Raw genomic sequence first — 22,438 nt, 5'->3', positions numbered from 1 at the left:
ATTAACTAAATTTATTTTAACATTGAGACTTAGCATCCACACACAACTAAAACAACATTCTCTCCCGATGAGCCCAGAGTCGGAGCATGAAACGTTGTCCATTAAGGAAAAATTAACCCGGTGGGAATCCCGAGAAGAGTTTACTTACATCATTCGCCGGGAAAGCATCAAATCATATTTTACATAACACTGTTATAAAACTTCCTTTGATCATTACTGACACTGGATAGGTTTCATTTAACACTGTCCTATTACACATTTTCGATACCTAACTTTTATAACTTTTTAGGTTTGCTAAAGTAATTTCCTAAAAATTGTTAAATAAAATTAATGTTTAACATTTTATATAACATCTCGATTTCGAAAAACAAAATTCTCTTGCAGAATGCTACATTAAATTGCTATAAAAGTGTTTTGTTGCATAGCGTGGATGCGGCATGTCTATCCTAATGTTTGTATACTGCAGCCCGATATTCCTCCCTCTCCTAAGCCAGTTTCTTAAGTTTTCTAAGGGTCTTCTTCTTCGTCTCATTCTTATTTTTCCCCCTTCCCCATTTGTCTCTAGGTCTTCCTCAGTGGAATTTTTCTTCACTCCATTAAATATCGCAGGCAATCGCTGTGTCTCATGACATGACCTCTCCATCGTGTCCTTCACTGGCATATGCTGCTTGAAAGGTATATTTGTTCTCGACTTCTATCACAAATCTCCTCATTCCTCACCCCATACGACCATTTAATCTTCCAATCGTAAGCATCGTAACATCACGGAGACGATCCACTTCACCTATCATATGCACAAGGCCCATCAACAACCTGCTGCGCATTATTAGCTCAAGAGTAAAACATATCACTGGCAGGATATGGCGTGAATGGTCACGCTATTTGTTAACAACAGCTGAATGATTTTCAGACCAAACATAGCTGAAAGATATTACACTGAGGACAAATGGAATGTGGTAAGCGTCACGAGTTTTTGGATAAGATAACGCGGAAAATTAACTGAAGTGACTATACTGTCGTATGAATCACATTTGCGGGTCGTATGCAGGGAAAAGCAGGACAAACCTTATATGTGTGTGATAGTATATATAAATGATTGAAGCGGAAACTCTAGGCATACAACACATTTTTTGTGATTCCATGGCGATATAAAGTATAACGTCATTTAAGGGATCACACAATTATTGGCACCAGTGGGGTAACTATGGGGTGGAGGGAAGTGTGGATAGATCCCGCCCATACAGTCTAAGAGAAAAAAAATATTTTAAACTATTGTCTAGTTTTGACGCATAGTAACTATCTGCTTAAAGTTAAGTTTTTAGAGCCAAAATCATGTAAAATGTATTTCTCAGAACTTTTCCTGGACCGTCCGTTGCCTGGGGGAGGGGTCGCCACTTCAGGCCATCCGATCCTGAGCATAATCCTAGTTACGCCACTGATTGACGCCTGTGGCGTAGTCAGGGGGAGGGTCCGGGGGGTCTGGACCCCCCCGAAAAATAAAAGCACGATTATTTTCCTTCATAAAAGAAAACAAAATATTGAGAAATCACGAATTTACGAAATATTTTTTTAACAAGTGAAGTTTTTTCGATTATGAAAAGCGTTAAAATTAGTTAAAAACCCATTACCCAGAAACCTATTTTTCAAAATTTTTCCCCTGGTTTTGGACCCCCCCCGAACTAAATACCTGGCTACGCCACTGATTGACGCTATATCAGAGAGACACTATAAAATGGTTATTAATTTTGATGAGATTATTGGTGTAAAAACAAATAAGTTAACGAGTTAATAGTGTTGCGCTATTTAAATTTTATGTAAAAATTCATCAAAATGAAGTGTTTTATGCAACGAATACAGTATTACGTCTAATTAAACGAACAACACAATATGTTAATAAAAATTCAAAACTTACAAGCACGTTTAACCCTCTAAGTGCTGGGGAGCAGAGTCCTCCACATTGCCATATATTAAATACGAGGTGAGAGTAGTGTCGAGAGAGCAATCGCGCCGGGGAGCGCGATAACTTACGCGACAGCGCCCCTCCTGCAATGTCACTCTTAAATGCTGATAGTTCCCTAATCATTTAATAGGCGTCATTAATTTTATTTTAACATAAACTGTTTTCTTTAAATTATAAAAATTAACACATATAACAAAAAATTCGTCAAATAATACATTAAAAAGCTGAATCCACATATAATAAAGATTTCCTGAAGTTTTTGAAGACATACCTTAAGTTGTTTTTGACACCTAATATTTTTCCCAACCAACTGCAAAGTCGTCAAAAATGCCTCGGCAATTTTAGCATAGTATCTGGAAAATCGACTGGCACTCAGAGGATAAAATGAAGTCCTACTACTGAAAGAAATCTGTGGGGGAGAGTTGCCTAAATCGCACCACCATCCTAGAAACCAGTGTATTCGATATATGTGCAATCTAATGGCTGCATTTGGAACTTCCTGCATCACCAAGCACACCAAACTTCAATTCCACGTGGCCACCAGTGTAGTGACAAGTCAGTTGCGTAGGTATCAAGAAAAGAAGTGTCTCTTCTGATATTTTTTTCGTCTTTTCACAAGATTATTGAAAACAAATAAGTTGTATTTACCAAGTTCCAGCTACATATCATATTTTTTGAAGTATATTGTGTTTTTATATATTTTTTACTAATATAGGCAGTTACTTATAATTTGATAATTAGGTGGAAGGAAAACAGCAGGAAAGGTATGAGAATTAAAGAAAATCCGAATATCCAAGCTTGCTGGAGTGGAATTTTTCCTTATGAAATAAAAACGTGCTATTTTCCACGATTACTAAATTTTTATTTCGACCTATCTTTCGATATGACAATGACTTACATTATGATGTAGTAGCAATATTAAAATTATTAATAAAAAATATAATCGTGGAAAATTGCAAGTGTTCAATTCAATAAATTAAGGAAATTGCTTGGGAATGGAAAAAAATCGATGGGTGAAAATGACCAATATTCGGATTCTGCTACTAAGAATGATTGAATTTCGTTATGAAATCACACAACCTGCGTTGGCTTCCCAACTGTGGATCTGTGGCAGCAGCAAGCATACATGACCATTCACGCACACTGCGAAATCGGTCTTAAGCGAAATGCTAGGAAATGTAACTGACACTGTTGGAGGATTGTGTTTCCTGCCTCGCCACATTGTCACATACAGAGTCGCTCAGGTGTCTGCGAATTAGTTTCGAAGCGTGACGCCTTTGCCCTGGCGTAGTGACGCCTCAGCGGGTGACGCCGCCTGTGGTTCAGCACCCAGGCAGCTGGAGATGGCTGTCGCTAGACTTAACCCTTACTCTGGCCACAATTGGGTCGTTTACCAAAACCGAAATCGCAAATTCATAAACACAATTCGGTATGTGAGAAGAAAAGGATAAGTTTATGAGAAAATAATTTTCTTAAGCACACTCTCTGACGCGGATGACCTTAAGCACACAGTTAGTAAACTTAACTATGAGCAGTATAGGCTCACTAATAACAAAAACAAGAGCGAATACTTGGTTAATGGCTTGGTTATCAAGAGATGAAACACTAGATCTACCCCTAGAAACCGGGTACTTTAGGGCAGGAACCACAGCAAAGTAGTTAGGTGTGATATCGGATAACCTTAAGGTCAATAACAGAATTATGAAAGGAAAAACTATCAAAAAAGCGCTAAACTCCATTATATTGGACCAACATATTTACAGAAAAACGAAAGTAAGGATAAATGAAATAATGGTGAAAATGTGACAATATATGGAGCAGAGGTATGGGATATTAGGAAAAAAACAGAAATCAGTTATTGCCGACTGAGAAAGATTAAATGCGAAGGAGTTGCAGAAACAGTATAGTTGAAAAAGTTAGAAATAATGAAGATGGAGGTTTGGAAAAAGATATAGTCGACGAGATTGGAAGGAAGAAAAAACTACGGTTTGGCCATGTAAATAGGATACGATTGACACCATATAGCCCAAGGAAATAATGGATTGGATAACTCCAGAAAAAGTGAAAGGAGGAAGACCAATAGTGAATGGGAAACAGAAAATCCAAATAGCAATGGAAACATGAGGAATGAGCGAAAAGGAGTATTAATTGGGAGTATTGAAGCTGAGTGCAGGAAAAAAACAATCTGCTGTGTGTATAGTTCAAAATAGTAAAAAAATACCAGCCGAAGTTGTCCCCTCTTTTAATGAGTTGGTGACGTCAGTGTTCCAGTTCATGAATTCGTTCAGAGGGCCGCTTATTAAGGGACAGAATCGCTCGCTAGAGCGTAAACAGTGGTAAACCATACCAAGGTGAGTAGGTAGGAACTATTGTAAGTAGAGTTGAACCGTTTGGTAGGAGTGCATTACGTCATCAACTTATATTCTATAGGGTTCGATCGATAAGCCAATGATTTTTTCCCGCAAACAGCTAGGGAAGTAGGTGAGGTATTGAAAAACGGAAGAGTGCGAGTCTCTGTATTCTTCAAAATCTATTTTAATCTATCATTTTGAAAAATTGGCTAACCAGCCGATTAATCTCTAGCCTAACTACCTGCACGTTTAAATTTTCACGCAACAAGTGACATCGCTAGCGTGCGACATTCCGGAAGCGACATGTGTCTGACAGTGTCGGTGGATCGTGTTTGCTCCCTCACCGCAGACCCTGTCTCGCTCACGCGCCAGGGAGTTAGTTCCGCGCTTTGGAGCTTCTCACGTGATGCGATGGCGCCACCTCTGTCGGTTTCCCTAACCCCCAACACCCTCGTAGTCTGAGCTAACTGCCGCTATGAGTTAAAAGGTCAAAATTTCAATTGATTACTCTTTCAATTTACTTCATTCTTGATCTGCCGCTGTCTTCTTCCATTTTTTATCAAAAGCTTAGAATATCATTTGATCGAATATAAACTAATCCTGATATCCTCCGATCAATTCCGGGTGAAGTATTTTTGGAAAGTTGTTACGTACTTGCAAAACTTTCTGTACACTCCCAAGTCGTTTTCTTAAAATTCACATTTTTACATTCATTTCTATAAGGTTCATAAAAAATAAATGCATAATCCATCTATGAAATTTAAAAAAATCAACAAAATTATTAGGTTTTCTAAAGCATCTTTACAATAAAGCTGAACCCCGTCTCCAATTTGTTTATAGATATGCTGTTTGTGAATACGATGCTTCCTATGAACTAGAATTGCCAAGATCAGTCGAAATCCACATGAGTTGTTGAAAAGTTTCCTGGATGAGCTGCAAACATACGGACAATAAAAAAAAACTTTTCTGGAGATTCATAGATAACGTTATTTGCTGCATGCATTTCATTGAAATTTATGAAATAGGTGGCATAAATTCTGAAGGATCTGAAAATAATGCAATCCCAAATCATAGTGTCAAACGTGATCCTCGAGGCTGCTAAATGGTGACCAGTCGGATCCCTAAGTATTGTCTGAACTTGACTTTCTAATATGTCGGCGAGGTCGAGAAAATTTGCATTTCTCCGGAGAGTAAAAATAAAACATGCGGGAGTAACAACTAACTCGGAAATTAAAATTAGCTCACAATCGATGAATAACTCTGAATGAGTTAAATAATGACTACGAGGTACCACGAAATCCTTACGTTACCGTGGTCAACTCATACCTTTTGTCACTTGCCCTTTTGCATTCATTTTTCCGGGATCGGGAACTCCCTTAACTAAGAACCATTACTCCATAGCTTCAATACGTCATCAAGGTACCATGCGGTATTTCCAATTCCACTAGGCATCAGAAAATAAGGCAAACTTTCACTTTTTTTGTAATGAATTGCCTGCCTTTCAATCGAGCTTCATTTGCTGAAATTGATTCCAATATTTCCGCGTGTAGTGAAAACCCAAGTGAAGTAAGTTTCCTTGGACATTTATTTTATTTATTTTCCGAAGGTTATTGAACTCCTTTTACCTTTTGTCACACTTTTTTAATAGTGATGCGAAGGCCACGAGTATCTGAGAGAATATAATGCAATAAAAATATAATTCATATTAGCTAAAATATTTTACCAATTTTACTGAAACAAGAGGTTCAACACAAAACAGGGCGTCAACGAAAATTCAATCCCTTCATTTTGGGTAGCCATTCCTTATATACCTTGGTTTCAGTGTAGCAGTTACCATTTCAGGTAATGAAATATATTTTGTGGCTCAATGTAACACGAAAAAGAATTCTCTCCACCATGACCAGCAATTTGTATGAATTGGCACAAAACAGCGTTGCAATAAATCGAACACGACAGACACATGCATCAGAGATAGTTACTCCATAATCGCCAAATCATTCTCGAAAGCCCCAAACCTACTCTTCCTCCACCCCAACCTTCCAGAGAATATATATTCACGCGCACGAAGAAAAAGTGTCATCGCCCTGATGAAGTCTCCAGCAGCGGGGACGAAACTGTTGGAATTTTAATTTGTGACACGGGTAAACCCAAAAAATAAGGATCTTAGTTACTCCATAGTTCTAAGCATTGACTAAAAATCATTGCTATTAGGTAAACACAGTTTCAACGTTTTGAGGAGTACTGTTTCATTCCTCGAAATAAAGTGTTACTTAGAACTCTTTAATAAAACGAATGGGCATGAAGGGGAATAATGGGGTAAAATGAACCTTGGACATATCTACAGTCAGAAGCTGGAAGGTTGGGATTATGGCGCTTTGTATATGCAGCATCCTCTCCCGATCGAAGATCCAATTCATATTTATGCATCCGTGGCACTGCAGTCACGTGTTACTCATATTTGAGCAACCACTGCAGAGTCGGAGAGAAACGTATGATCAATTCCATCTAACCTCCGTGGGCAGAATCGTTCCAGCAGCCTTTCACCAGCAACCGAGTCGCAGGGAAAGTACTCGTCAGGAAGAAAAAGGAGGAAATCGCCAATCGCGGCTCCTTTGTTTGTGACGTCAAAAGGAGGGAAGTCGTTGAGGAGAATGGGTGGGCGTGAACGGAACGTGGGATGACCTCTCCTTCCACCTGCTGCCCATCTGCACCTTCACGGACTTTCCATTCGTAAAGAGGCGAGGAGGATTATAAGCGCCCTCCTTATAATTGTAGTCTTCGGATGAGGAGGATCCAAACTTGACGCCCACTTCCATTCACAGCGTTTCGAGGAGTACCCCAAGGGACCTTCCAGGAACCCGCCGACTGAATTCTCGGGACCTTGTTAAAAATCCTCGCGCGCTAAACAAATGACTCAAGGGCGTATCACTTTGCATTACGTTCCCTCGGGAGATAATGTTATGTCACCGCTGGCAATGAGATCATGAGAGGATGAAAAAGTTAGATAGTTACTTCCTCGTGCGCGCTGTGCGTGTGGGTTACTATCGGCGTCCAAATGATGTGCCGCTGTACTTTGCGGCTTCATATCTGGGCTTCAGTGCATGCTATAGTAAATAATATATAATTTTAAAGAAAATTCTATTTTCAATTGTGATATATTTTCTATTTTATGAAAAATTCAAAAATGTAGACACGCCAGTGCAATAAATGGCTCCGCGCAGTGTAAAATTAGCCGTTTTGTCAACTTCATGAACTTTGTAACTCAACCAAGGAAAAACGACTGCGTCTATAGTATTCATCGTCCACAATAAGTTGCATACATCAATGCAGATTACTAAAATGGCTTTTGCGTATTTTTCGAACCCATTTTTTGTTACTAATTAACGAAAATATTTTAGCATTACCTAGCCCGAAAGTTAGCCCGAAAGTAGTGTCGGTGTTTTCCTTCGACGGATTTACCGAAGAAGAAATTCGAATGAGCTGCAATGAGGGAAGGATGAAAAGGAATGAACTGAAGGAATATACGATAGTAGGTAATATCTCCGTAAAATAAATTTCACGTTTAACGAAGGAATTCTTATGTCAGAAACTTTCCTTATGCTGATCTCGGTGGTGGTGGGGTAAAGTCCTTGCCCGCTACACAAAAGGCCGCGGGCTCGAGTTCCTCCTGGGAAATTTGCCCCTGTCCATGGCATGGATGTTCGTGTTCGTTTGATTTTTAACCTAAAAACTCCGGTGTAAAAGACCAATGGTACTGTTTTCGGCGCTACACGAATGAATAATAATGATAAAAATAATATAAATTAGTGACTAAAATGTTGTTTTATTATTTATATTAAGTAATAAATAATTAGAAAAAATGCAAGGACAAAGAGTCATTGCTTTTTTGGAAAGTTTTATGTACATTTTTCTCTATCGTTTTGGACATTTTTTAGGCTGGGAGCCCCTGGAGACTCGGAGGCTGCCTGCTTGACTTAGATTGCTTGAGAAAGGATATCTTTAAAAGCGACACAGAGAGCAAAATATTAGAGCCACACTATATTTCCAGGTCCGATAGAAGCGATAAATTAAGAGATGTTTTGCCGCCCCTTTTAGGCCTATTAGGCGGCTTGCTTAGGCTATTATGAAGATGTAGATAAAGGTGACCGCAGTTGGTGAGGGAAGCTGACCGCAGACTAAGACTCACAATCAGACGTGAGATAATACAATATCACGGTAGTTCCTTTCCCGGATTGCCTCGTATTTCAAAGATTTTTGTTACGCTGTTGTATTTTAGTGGGCGATTGTGGCAACCTTGTGGCAACACTCAGATGCTCGAAGGGACCCGGGTTCAAATTTAGGATAATGCCTTCGGACACAATGCCAAAGCACAAAATCATCTAGTTATGATGTGACCTAAGGAAAAGAGCTAGCCCCCCTTACTCTGGAATCCGCAAGCCTTCGGTTTGGTTCCGGGCAAGCTTTACCCTCACGCATACCACCCTTAGGGCCGTATCACTCATTGAGTGTGTTACCTCTTCATTTTATTTCAAGCATATCATACAGAAGATCGTCATAAAAACTCTCATTTAAGATCCCCTCTAGTTATTTAATTTTACCTTCTCATACTTCCCATTGACGGAAATAGTCGACGATGTTTTACCAAATATAAGTCAAATTTAAGCATAATTACGCTAGATTTTTTGTCCTCTCCTTTCTTTGTCATAGAGAGGCAAATATCTCATAGTTTTCATGTCTTATTTTTTATCGTATTCCTTGTGTACTGCATCCATTCAATTTTCACTTTCCCATTTTATTTAGTTTTTCTAACGAGTTTGCTTGAGACTTTCTCAGAACTTCGGAAAGAGCCTTAAAACCAACAGCATTCAGGACGGTGAATAGTATTTTCAAAGTCCCATTACATTTGCAAAGTTATGCCTCTAACTCTCCTTTTTGGTTTGAAGGTATGTTGCAAATTATTCTCATTCTATCTCCTGCCTCCATACACCCCATTCTCTCCAAAACAAATGACTGCAATTAAATATTTAGTAAGATTAGTGGAGGGGAGTTTTACATACCATTTAATTATCATCCAATCAGCCATTGTGTTGTATGCAAACACGCGTAGGTGTTTCCTGGTAGAGTATTTTCTCTCGCCGCAACCTCAGTAGTTTTTTTTACGCCTTCGGCCGACCCGCCTCTTGTCCCCCGGTGTGAAAATATTTATATTCATGTGCCGACCATCTTGTCGGAAGTAGCCCGTTATGAATCGCGTGCGGTCGCTTTGTTTCCAGTCTCCCTGGAAACACTCGCATTATTCCAGACGTCGCTCCTACTATCCACACCCTTTTGCCGAAATTCTAGGGAAAACATGATGCTGGAAATGAATTGCTTCCCGCGGGATAAAAAACCAAAACACCAGCATTTGACGCGCCACATGTTTAGGTTACCGTGAACGCTGGTTTATTTGGGCCAATTTTTTCAACTTTTTACGTTTACCTCCATCCTCCTAATCTATAGTTTTTAATGGTTTCAATCAATCCTAATCACATTTTATCCATCAAGCTATATTACAGTCTCAGCACTATTTTCCTGTAACTCTATTCGATTAACGAACTTTTGATTTTATTTCGGTACGAAATTTTTAAACAGGCAATAACCGAAAAAGATTACCAAAAGCGTCCGGATTAGCAATAATATGCAGTAACCATTCTTTAATATGGATTTGATAAACCTCTTGTATTCCATTTTTTTTCGCTTTTATAGGAATATTTCTTCCGTAACAAATATTGCTGTCCAACTATACTTTTCCTCATCCGAGATTCTATTCGAAAACTCGCATCGCAATTGAATTGGAAGCTTTCGGGCTCACATTTGCAAAAACTCATCGTTGATTTGAGAATTAAACTTTGCAAACGATTTTCGCTTTGAAATTTTATTTAATCTACAACAGGTTTCCTTCAGCAGCGGATATCATCAGTTATGCATTACAGAACCTTTTTTTCTGCGATGCAGATTAAAATGCGACAGTTAGTAAATAATGCGGTGGTAAGCGTTTGGGGTCGGTAAAACAGCCATTAGCGCTCAAAATTTCGTAGTAGGAGCCGCGGAATGGAAAAACGGTGATAACTGGATGTAGGAAATCGGGTAGCGCTGTTGGAGAATAAAACAAGCATAAAACCAAACATAATATGTACACGATATATCACGATTTTATGTTTGTTTGTCTGTCCTCTATGCGTTTCTATACGGCTGTACGGTTTGTGAACGAAGTTAGTACATAGGTGCATATTATGCTATCAAACTCATTAGTACTACTTTCGGTTGCTTCCGATGAGTTCTTTGCGTCGTTTTCTCACTACCGTTTGTAACGTCACTTCATGCAACGTCTGCCGACGGACATCCTGATGGGTAGGCACACCTATTGGCACGATCAAGGGAAAACATAACTCAATAGATTCTACGCTTATTTATCTCACTATTAATCCTATAGCTGCCAGTCATTTTGCTAAGTTATGCGTTCACACGACTTTTTGGTCTGCGCACGTACGGATACACAAAATGATCAATGTTGTGGAGCAGAGTATAAGCTGATCTCGTGCGTGGTGTACTGAAATAGTTTTTTCCATTGTTTCCTGCTGCATATGTATACCAATATCATAGCTGTTTTGTTCCTTTACCAAAAATCCTGCCACGTGAGCATGAATTCCAAGTTTCCCTCTTCTACGAGTACTATCCTTCCCGAGCAACGCCGGGTGGGCTGCTATGACAGCCAAACTAAGGCCCATTCAATGGAACCAATATCAGCTCAGAGATGTGTTCGCCATTCCGAATGCCATAAAAAATATGTCATTGAAAAAGGCGGAGCAAGGTACGTGGTCTCCCCTAGTCAGTTAGGGGAGGAAAAATCAAATGTAATTATAGTAATTATGGTTATTAGTACTAACCATTAATTCTAATAGAGGGAACGGCAGCAAAGGGAATGGCAGCTAGGGGGAACGGATGATTGCTGACGTCATGCAGTAGGCATCGTTCGACGCGTGGCATAATTTTTTAAGTCCGCCATCGCTCGAGTAAGGAACCAAAAAAATTGTTCCTCAATGAAATATCGCTTTTAATTTAAATCGCTTCCATAGCTCATGAATCGCGTTGTGAAAGACACTTTCGGAGATGCATCCAAAACCGCCCCTCATCACCTGTACATCTAATAGATGTCTAATAGAGAGAGATATATCTAATAGATGTCTAATAGGCATCTATTAGATATATATCTATTCATAGATGAAAATAGACAATATATAGATACCTATATTCCGTGTGGGTAGTCACCCGGATGATATTTGCTAGTGATATATCCCGCATCACACAGATGTTTTGCAAAATAAGATTGTTCGATATTACCCGACAGGCAACTTAGTTGGTGTTCCTTTCCTCTTGTTTTGAACGATCTTCCGCTGACCCACGTATTTTGCTACGAAATCCATGCATTATACACGACAAATTTTAAAAAATCGAAAAAACTATTATTCTGTTTTCAAAGAAACCATGTTCAAAACAGCACCATTCTTTTATGATAATCTTGAATTTCAACTCTTTCCAACTAACCGCTTCTATAATATATTCTTGAAGTCCCTGCCGATTAACATCAAATCATCAGATTTACTTCAAATCATTAGGTGAAGATTATACTACTATTTGAAGAATCGCACTTTATTTGAATACCTTTTTTCTTTTTCGGTGTTTCCAAAACATTCTTTTCTTATAAGTGTTCGATCTATTTACAACATAATACCTACTTATTTTCCTTGTATCACCGATATTGAATATTTTGTCGAGTTGCTGCCAAAAAATTTCATTCTTCACAGTATTACTTGGGATTTATTTAAAACCTAAAAAAATATAATTGCTAATCAGTGAATTTTTGTTTAAAAATTGCATTTAATTGTTTCTGAGCGGAATACGACATAAATTTTCTTATCTTTGCTGTTGCAGATTACCCAATTTTAATATTGAACCATTCATTCAATGTTGTCAAAAGTTTTGATTTCGTCTTCAGTGGAACTGAACAAATGTTTTAGGTTCCTTCGGTTGTGGGACGCGAGTTTATTTCCGTTGAATGTAACACTCTTCGTGAGAGAGAAGAATCGGGAATTTAATTACATATATCCATTGTTGCATGCAAGCTTATTCCGATTGCCACGATATTATACAAGTGGAGTATATCTACATTTCAGTTTTTTGCCACTGAACAACCACCTATAGTACTCCATTGTTCACGTATACTCCGAAATTCCACTCGCACCCGACGGATACTTATTATCCTCGCTCTTGGTGCGGTGCGAAGCATTGTGGGCTCAAATAGAAAATTCCCGCACAAAAAATGCCCAAAATTGCTATTTTTTATACAGCTCCTTGAAATTATGCACAAATATATACATGTAATTGGCTATTAGGAAATGGTAAGTCATAACTCATAGATATCATCCCTTACTTAGAGACAAAGACCAAATTTCCAAGTGTAAAACGCCGGCTCTCATTTTCCCTCGAAAATCTTGAAATTTGAAAAGCTAACTTAAAAGTGAATGAAGGATATTAATGGAATAATAAAATTACCAATCGTAAAAAGACTATTGTGTATATACTGTGTACAAGTTTCAGACAGTTTTTTCAGTATTTGAGTGCTTGGTCAAATATCGCTGCGCAACTGTCTTCGGGCCACGTCACATGCTGCTCGACGGCAGACAGACTGACCATCTCTCATCAGCTTACGTTCGCTCCGTGTATAAGGTTGTGCGGAGCGAGAGACATTACCTGTGGCCTCGACTACTCCGATGGAGAAGGCATCGATCCGGTCACATGTTCAAGACTCTTTCGTTGTGTTGCTTTGTCAATTTGTATCTTTATACCACGAACATAGTAGTTTTTAATTAAGTGAAACGACGAATTTCATTTCGATTACCTCAACCACAGAATACTAATCCTTAAACTATTCTAGCGTAACCCGAGATACTGGTTCCGTTTGCAGAACTGCAGAATCGTCGCGCACAGTGCTATTGCGTCAAATAAAAGAGGACCCTTTTTCGAGGCAAAATTTTACATAAAGTACGCTATATTATCCTTATCCAGAACAGTGTCTTCAGATAGAATCTAGGTTATTAGGTTATTAAAATATTTGAAAAACGTTTGCCACGTCGAGAACAAACAGCATTTTTCATTTGCGGCTCGGCACCGCGCCACGGGGCCCTGGAAATTCCGCCGAAAGAACGCTGAAGCCACCGTAAGGTCGTTCTAGCCCACCTCCGGCCTCATAGCGTATTACTAACGTTCACGTCTTATGACTGGTTGAATCAGCTCCACATCCGAATCTTCTTTTCTCACCATGCGAGCCGTATCATATGTTGGTAGCAGAATAGTTTTAGAATTTGGGATATCAGGTGAAATAACTGCAAGGTCAAAAGCATCGCTTATTTCTCATGATGAAACAGTTTCTTTCATTACCTACTGTGACATGAAAACAATCATCCAAACCTTTGCCTAGGGTTGAAGAGCACGTGAAAATTAAATGAAAAAAAATCGATCGGAACTCGATAAACGGAAAGAATTCCATGCTTGAATCATCACCATGAAGTAGTTCTTCTTCATTTCCGGTTATTACTGCATTGGTTGCTCTCGTGAAGACACAGTAGTCTCTGAAGAAGCAGTTTCGCTGGCAACATTGCCATTGAAGTTGTTGTCTTCGCCAAAGCAACCGACGCGGTGGTAACCGAAAATGAAGAATTTCATCGCACACTATGGAAATCCCTGTTCTCACCGCCATGAAGTAATAAATATAATATGGAGAGAGCCATTTACCAGTAATACCCTCATACATTTCTGAAGTCGGGTATGTAGTGGAAACAGTCAGCTGGCGTGACGCTAATTCTTATACCTCCCATATGGTCTAGTGGCTAGGATATCTGGCTTTCACCCAGAAGGCCCGGGTTCGATTCCCGGTATGGGAACTTTTTTTTCTCAGGTCTCGGTGGCGGCAGGGCAAACAGAACCTTGCCTGCCAAACCACAGTTCGTGGGTTCGAATCCCGTCATGGCAGGTTGCCCCTATCAATGGATTTTGTATTTTGTCATCACTCAACGTTATGCATTCGTTAGATTCCTCCATCGTTAAGGCCTTTAAAACGCGCTGTTTACCGAGTGGTGAAGATAAATCAAATAAAAAAACTTGTATATTATCATGGAAGTAAAAAAAAAGGTTGAACATCTTATTGTGACTGGAATGGTTTAAAATCCAGAACTTTCCCTCCCTCCCGGAGTCTTAACTTACACGTAAAGAAAATTTTTAAATCGAAATGAAGAAATCGGTAAACTGGCGGATACGAATCAAACAGTACTATCGTCTGAATCAGCCAATAATCGATCTTCCCCGACCAACATGATGGGAAAAATATTTGAATAAATGGCAATACATGAATACTAATATGAGATATTTTGAGAAGTGGAAGAATAAAGATGAAATGGAATTAAATATATTAAATGATAACAAAAGAAAAAGGGATAAATAAGGAGAAACACTGACTCTCAAGTTATTTACAATAAACACTCGAAACTACATCTCATATTGTTTGAGACGTGATTTTGACTTCCAACATGCTGAGGGTAATATCACTGCTTTCATGAAGAGAAAGATGAGCTAAGCACTCTTATAAGGTGCAATATCGGTGTCTATTTTGAAGAAACCAACCTAATCTCCATAAATCTTGTTCTACAAACTATCATAGCCTTAGGTAACTAGAATATCTTCCCCTGAATTCCAAATCCGTTGAGGATTGCCAGCAAGGTACTAGGGTACTAGTAAGTTAAGAGCTTGTTTAGAAGGGAAAACTTCTGTCTAATATAACGCCGAAATCGTAAACACAGCGCAAATGCTCAGGACGAAGGAGTACAAACTCTATCCGCAACAATGGGGAACATGCACAATTTTTTTTAAGTACTGGAATAAGAAGGCCTCTACCTCAAATGTGCTCGCCGAAAATTTCGCGTATGAATAATGCTTTTCAGCTGAGTTATGAGTCTTTAAAAATTGATCTCCATCGGCTGCTTGAAAACACGACGTCATCGGAGCGTGGCGTCACGGCACGGAATACACTGATGACAGACTGTAGGAGTGGATAGAAAATCGATTTACTAGGGCTCAAATGCAAATTTGGCGAAAATAATTGCTGTTGTAACGACAAAATGCAGACTGTGAATATTTTGGGTTGCCAAGGCGTTGTTGAAATAAGTAAAGGGGATTGTTAGGGGAGATTTGGTAAGAAAAAAAAAATCAGCCGCCATAAGGAAATCGAGCTAAAGTTAACTGAGGTATTTTGCTTTCTTAAATCCCTCTTAAGTCAATTTGCCCTTTAAGGAACTACTACAAAGCTCGACGAAGATTTTTACTTCGATATCTTGCATTCAAGGCTCTACCACTCAACCCTCTTTAGCGAAGTGAACGGTGTTCCGTGCAATGACGTCAGAAGGCGTTTCAGGTCACGTGACTTCAAGCGATATTCGAGCATTTTTAATTAGCAATTATTTACGTTTACGGAGTACTAGGAGAGTTTCGTCTTATATATTTGGACTCGTGAGAAAATTTTCTATTCATTGAGACTAACTAGCATGATGAACAAATTTCATGCATGTTCCCCATTACTTTGTACATAAGAGCAACAAAATGAAATTCCTTCCCCCCGATAGCATAGATATTAATGTCATGTCATCCCAGAGAAACTATTTCTTGGTTAAGTGATGCCGTTTTGATAGACACTGGCACGTGTCAGAAGGAGAAGAATACTTTGAGAGCTTCTATTCGTTTTGATAGAAACTTTATCACAGGACAATAACAATGATGGAGAATAAATACCAAGTATTTGTATATTTTCTACAATAAACAAAATCGAAGCAATAAAAGTAATACATGCTTTTCGTTAGATAATGATGCAATAACACGTACAAAAAGCTATTAGTGTGGTATCGAACACTAACAGGAAAAAATTGGACATACAACTGTGTTTTCGTATTAAGATGTCGTCTTTTTGAGCGCATTTGGACTACGTACTGACTAAATTTTTAATTAGAATTGCCAAAAAATATCCAAAACGTTTTCTTGGGGTACTAGCTTTAAAAAATGAGCGCTTTGTGTAAAACCCGAAACCGTAGGTTAAGTTCCTTAAAAATAACTTTGACTACGTAAAAATATGTCTTTTCGTAGACAAAAGACTTAGCTATGATAAATATCACTATGTACACCTTTAATGCACAGCAATTCCCTTAAAAATCAGATATTGGTTCTAAGTTACTGTTACTAGTGTTGTATATACCACGGTTGCACAACAAAATGTGATGTTGTCAATTACAAGAAAAAATGCCACTCTAAAATTATTGAACTAAATTTCTTGAGGCATATCATGTACTAAAATGAAATAAAAATGTGAGAAACATGAGAAGCTGCAAGTAGTTTTCACCAAAAAAGGACGCATGACCGTCTAATTAAATAAATAGTTTAATAAGCAGAAGTACTATCCTCTGATCGAATTTTAAGCATTTATTCTCATAAGAATAAATGCTGTACTTTATTAATTGAAACTGATGTTACTTTGGGAGAAAATGCATATGTAAGTCTTCTCAACCATGTAAAGAAACATGAGTAAAAATGGGTTACGATATATGTTATTAGTTCAGGTTTAATTTTGCGGAAGTTTGCGTTATTCGTAAAGTATATAATTTAGTTTATTCCACAAAAAGTTGATTCAAACACCGACCCGAGTTTCAACAATTTGTGCCATCTATTAGTCAACCAGTATACTACTAATTTTAAATAGAACAAGATGATTGACCAACATTTTTGGGCCAAAAAGAAGTTATATTAATTATGAACTAGTTGCAAGAGAATCTGTCGTTTTCTCAGAAATCGCGAACTAAGAAAAACCTCAATCTATTCACGCAGAAATAAGCTGATGATAATTCAAGATAAAACATATCTATAAAACTTCTCGTATACGTCAGAAATTTATCAGTGAAATTGGGTTGCGATAGATTCCTACGCTTTCTCGCTTATCACGAACAAATATACCAATCCTTTTACATAGTAATACGATTTCTCGTCACAAGAGGACTCCCACGTTTCCAACTTTTGTTCACTTTGCTAGGGCCACACGAAGTTTCTCTCTCCCTGTGGCCATTTCAACGGACTCATTCCCAGAGGCCGAATCCGTCCTTCGCACCCTTTCACTTTTATTCATCGCTATCCATTGCCGTCTATTCCTATCTATCAGCAGCGCTCCCTCTGTGTCCGTTTACAAATATCCACCGGCTGTGCATCGCCCTTCCTCACCGATGATCATTCACTGTTGTTGTGATGCCTTCTCCAGCCCCTGAGAAATGCCACTTTGAGCTCAACGTACACATTAAGGTGGCTTCACACTATCATCATTCGATTACCTTATCAATTACTACACGTCGCACCTGGTAACGGAAACGTACTGGAGTGTTACTATCACGGACAGTTGGGTGCGGTTAATGTCTTTAATACTCGGGTAAGTAAAACGCTCATTTTGATGAGGACACACATGTGAAATTTTTACTACGTGCAAATTTGATACCATGTGCCGCATGGAATATAAAATACACAACCAGAAAAATAGTATTTTTGTATTTTCGTGGGCGAGTTATTTCTATAAAATGTAGAGAAGTTAGCAGAATGTGGTTACAAATGGTTTTCATGAAAATGTCCACAATATTTTTAGCCAAAGTTATTCTTTAAATCTAAAATTTTCACTGTTTTCGAATCTTTAGCAATGACGCCTAAACGCCCAGCGATTTATCCATTATATCATGACGTCATTTTTTACAAAACTTAAATGATAAGATAAAATAATATAAGACCCAGCTCAGTGTTATAGCATTTCATTCACGGCGTCTTCTGGTTTCCCAAATTTTTAGTCATTGCACCAACGATAGTGAAGTGATTACTACTATAAAGGAGAATTATCGTTATAATACGTATATTAATTGTTCGACTTCAAATAAATTGCATCAAGCAATCAAGAAAACTATATAATATTTACTAACACCCTGGCTACATTAAAATTGTTTTTGAAATTTGATGAAAATATTACCAACCATTTCCTTGAAATTTTTCCCATTTTCTTTTCTTTCATGGAGTTTTATGCCAATTGTAGAGATTTTAGGACAGATTTTCGCCAACTTTAAGAGGCCTTTTCGAGGTAAAAAGTTTCTTTTATTGGAGAAAAATTGGTGCAGTTTTTACGTAGTATTCAAAAAAGGTAAATTTTCCTGGTATGAAATTAAAAAAACAAAATTTCCTCCAATTCACTGCGATCTCCATCTCGAATCATTCATCAATAAATTGCAGTTAAAGACTTTCCAAGACCCACGACTCAAAATCAACAAAAACACACATTTGCCACTTTGTAAATTACGTTCTATGACTGTCTCATCGCCCTATTTAAGTACCTTACGACCTTACCATTCCTGCTGTCGTTCAATGGTCAGGGAATTATATCCATTTAACCCACGCAGGTACTTGAATGGGGCTCGTTAGAAGGTATATGACTACTAAGTGGCATTTTCGATGTAATAACTGATAAAAACTTCGAGATATTAAGCCTGGAAATTAAGATGCACTTAAGGAAAACAACACAAAGTATTTTCCTTCAAAACAAACGATCATTTCGAGTCTCGGAAAAATCGACGAAACAAAAGAGCAATCATCATTCCGATGAAATATAAGATTCATAGCGCCATCTCTTTATTCAACTTTGTCGACGAAACTAGTTAAGCTCTTGTTTCCCGAAAGGATAAAATTACGCAACTAAATTTTTAGAAAACTCTCTCATTCGAGTTTCCCTCGTGAACTTTCTTAAAGAGGTGTTAGTTAAGGAAATATTGTCCTTACGCACGGGTTTCTCGCGTTGAGGATATATATCGGAATGCCTCAGACCCCTGTATTCTGGCCACGTCGGCTCTTTTCGGGAAGAAATTAATTCGCGCTAAAGAGGAGGTTCCGAAGTTATTTCGGCGTTGGCGCCTCGGGCAACGTGTACTCTCCAACAACTTTTCACATCTTCGTCACCTTCTCTGGGCCGCGAGCGATTCCGACACTTTGCCGAGTGAAGCATTCGCGAAATTTGTCTCAATGAATTATTCCTCTTCACCCACTGCTACTGAGGTCATCACATTCAGCAATAAGTTAAAAAATAGTTTTTGTGACCAATGAAATCATAAAACTTTGTTGGTTTCATTTGTATATTTGAATGGGAACGAACCGGGATTCATAGCACATTTGCATGTCCAGGCAACTTGTTTTCAAACCCGGCCTACATAAATATACAAGGGAAAGCGACAAATTTTTCACACCTTTATAATCCATAATGAAAAGGCTTCACATATTTGAACCTAAAGTTATCGGTTTTATAGTTTTTATGACACTTTAATATCCAAGCCATGGGACTTGGTAAACAATCAGTTCGCCCATTAATTTGAGGGAATAGAGATATGTTATTTTTTAAATTTATATTTTCCAAAGAAAAGCTGGTTCACGCAATGATTCTCCGCGTTGACTCAAGGGATGAAAATTACGTCTCTTTTTCCACAACTCGCCACACGCCGTTTCTTTTTCCGTCTCTGCCTATCAGAATGCCGCCTAAAGTTCGTTTTTCAGCCAATCATAATGTACGGAAGATTACAGCGATTGCAACGCCACGCTTAAATTTTAAGTGAACGACAGTTGTAAATATTAAAGTGACGGAAAAAGCGATGGAAAAAATGGCGGTGGAAATTATCGTGCGATTCAGAAAACGATGGGTCGAGCGATCGTGGAAAAGAAAATTTCTGTCTTTGGACTTATTCATACTTAAGGTTGGTTAGAAGAGGTGAGGATAGAGCTCGCCTCGGACTTACCTAACGAGCTGAAACTGCAGCGTAAAAAATCTCCTTTTATATACTAACCGGCAGGCCACCCTGCGTTGCTCGTGAAAAATAGTACACAGAGAAACTCGGAATTCATGGTCACACATCAGGATTTTTAGGCACGCTGAACAGCAAGCAGTGGAAAAAACGATTTCTCTAAAACGCGCTCGGGATCAGCTTATACCTCGTCCCACAACATGGAATGCTAAATTTTGCACGCACTGAGTTTTATAATATTAGTGATGGCCGAAAACGATTTAGACCCTTAACATTAGTGAGTGAGAGAAATCTTATTGAACATTTTAACAATCATAACAAAGCAATTATTTTGTGACTAAACTTAGAAATAGATGTCAAGCAACATAAACAATGCTAACGGTCGTTAAAGGGGACAGTAAGCCAAAAACGATAAAATTTCAGTATTTAAATGATTGTTTCTTTTTAAAAATTCACAAAAATCACCTAGAAAACGAAATTTTAAAGCAAGAATAAGAATGTTAATTTATTTTTCTTTCCAATGGTACATGTTCCAACTATATGTGATCATTATCACCAATTTAAATATGCAAAAGAAAAAAAGGTCTTCATTTATTAATAACGGATTTTACATGTATTTCTTATGGAAATGATTCAGGGCTCATACCAGAGCCTAATGTGTCCTGCAGAATAATGAAAAATAGTTAACGTCCTATTCTCAGGCCTACTTAATATACACAAAAATTTCATAGGAATCGGTCCAACCGTTTCGGAGGAGTTTTGCTACAAACACTTTGACACGAGAATATTATGCATAAGAAATTTGTGAGAAAAATCGGCTTCATACATAAAAATGAAAAGAATGACGAATGACTTCAGAGTTCGAGTCAATTAGACGTATTTAAAATTTCCATGGAAACTTTTTAAAAATTAACGGCTACGAGGAAGTAAATGTGCTTCAGTTAATCGTTGCAGGAAATTCGGATATTCGCATATTTCTGGAGATAACTTTTAATATGCTGGAGGAAATAAATCATCGGTGGATGGCAACAGAGAAGGGGCCTATTAGCTATCCGCATGCAATTGATTTATAAACCTCCGTGTCTTCGAGCGATACTACGCCCACTGGAATATTAAACTCCTCTCGTATATTATAGGCGAACCCACGCACGGATTCGCAAACGCCGGAGTGTCTTCAACATCTTCCGGGGCGAAGTCATGCACACGGCTCTTTTAAGAAGAGATTTCACACGTACAATAATGAGCAGAAGGCAGTTCTCATCCATGTATCCTCTAAGGTCAACATGATTGTAGGAAGATTCAATATTTAACCAGTTCACCATTTCATTGAAAAAAAGTGTCCTGGGAATCTCTTAACAGTTCAAATTAGGCACTAAATTGTGAGGATGTTTACGTTTAGCCAGCTTAGTTTTTCATCACATATAACGAAGGTCTATGATGTTGGTAGCTTTTTTGTGAGAACTATCATTGTTTAAAAGATTTTTCATGAAAATAATTATGGTCGTGTTGTTGCTAAATAATGTATTTGGCGCCTGAAAATTGTCCAATGGCAAAAGGAGTACATTTATTATTTTTTTTCTTCGTTACAATGGATTCCACAGAGTTTCAGGGTTAAGAAATGTGCTAATTTATTGACCACGCCGTGTATAATTAAGGCTGATTGAATTTAACATCATGTATGTGCATAGAATGAAGCTAATTAAATGCTGACAGTTTCAATTCTAAACGGAACTAAAAGCCTTGAAATTCCACTTTTGTGCTGGATATGCATTTTTCCTACTTATTGCTTTTTTCTCCTCAAAATTCCTAGGTCTATAATTCTAAGCCTCGTATTTACAGCCCACGCTATTTTTAATTTTCAGAACATACACCCAGCACCATCGTAGCGTTCCCATAGTTAACAAACCTGTTCCTCGCTCGGATAAAATGGATAAAAATGAAAATCATGAAATCATCATCGCGTTGAGAATGATAACGTGATAAAATATCGGTTCACATTAGACAATGCTGACGATCCCACAATTCTGAGTATCCAGGAAGAGCGCTCTAAACCAATGGTACCTCCAAGGGTCAGCCGTGGAAATATGGCTGGCTAGCGGGGAGCTAAAATCGGTAAAAGTGCGCATATCTGCGAAGAGAGGACAGCTCATTGAGGTAGAGGAGAATGAATGCTATTTTGTCGCTGG

General features: G+C 38.2%; 1 long non-coding RNA gene and 1 other non-coding gene across 2 annotated transcripts in view; one reads left to right on the top strand and one right to left on the bottom strand.

Moving 5' to 3' along the window:
- The window catches only part of LOC124163872, a 208,489-nt gene that overhangs the window by 154,577 nt on the left and 31,474 nt on the right, over nucleotides 1–22,438 (bottom strand). The window lies entirely within an intron of this gene.
- Nucleotides 14,220–14,291, top strand: Trnae-uuc. Its single transcript has one exon. It is a non-coding gene; the product is annotated as a tRNA-Glu (tRNA).

The sequence above is a fragment of the Ischnura elegans genome, chromosome 8 (assembly GCF_921293095.1).
Source record: "Ischnura elegans chromosome 8, ioIscEleg1.1, whole genome shotgun sequence".
Classification (NCBI taxonomy): Eukaryota; Metazoa; Arthropoda; class Insecta; order Odonata; family Coenagrionidae; genus Ischnura; species Ischnura elegans.
The sequence above is the reverse complement of the archived record's forward strand: the minus strand, read 5'-3'. Positions and strand labels throughout refer to the sequence as shown.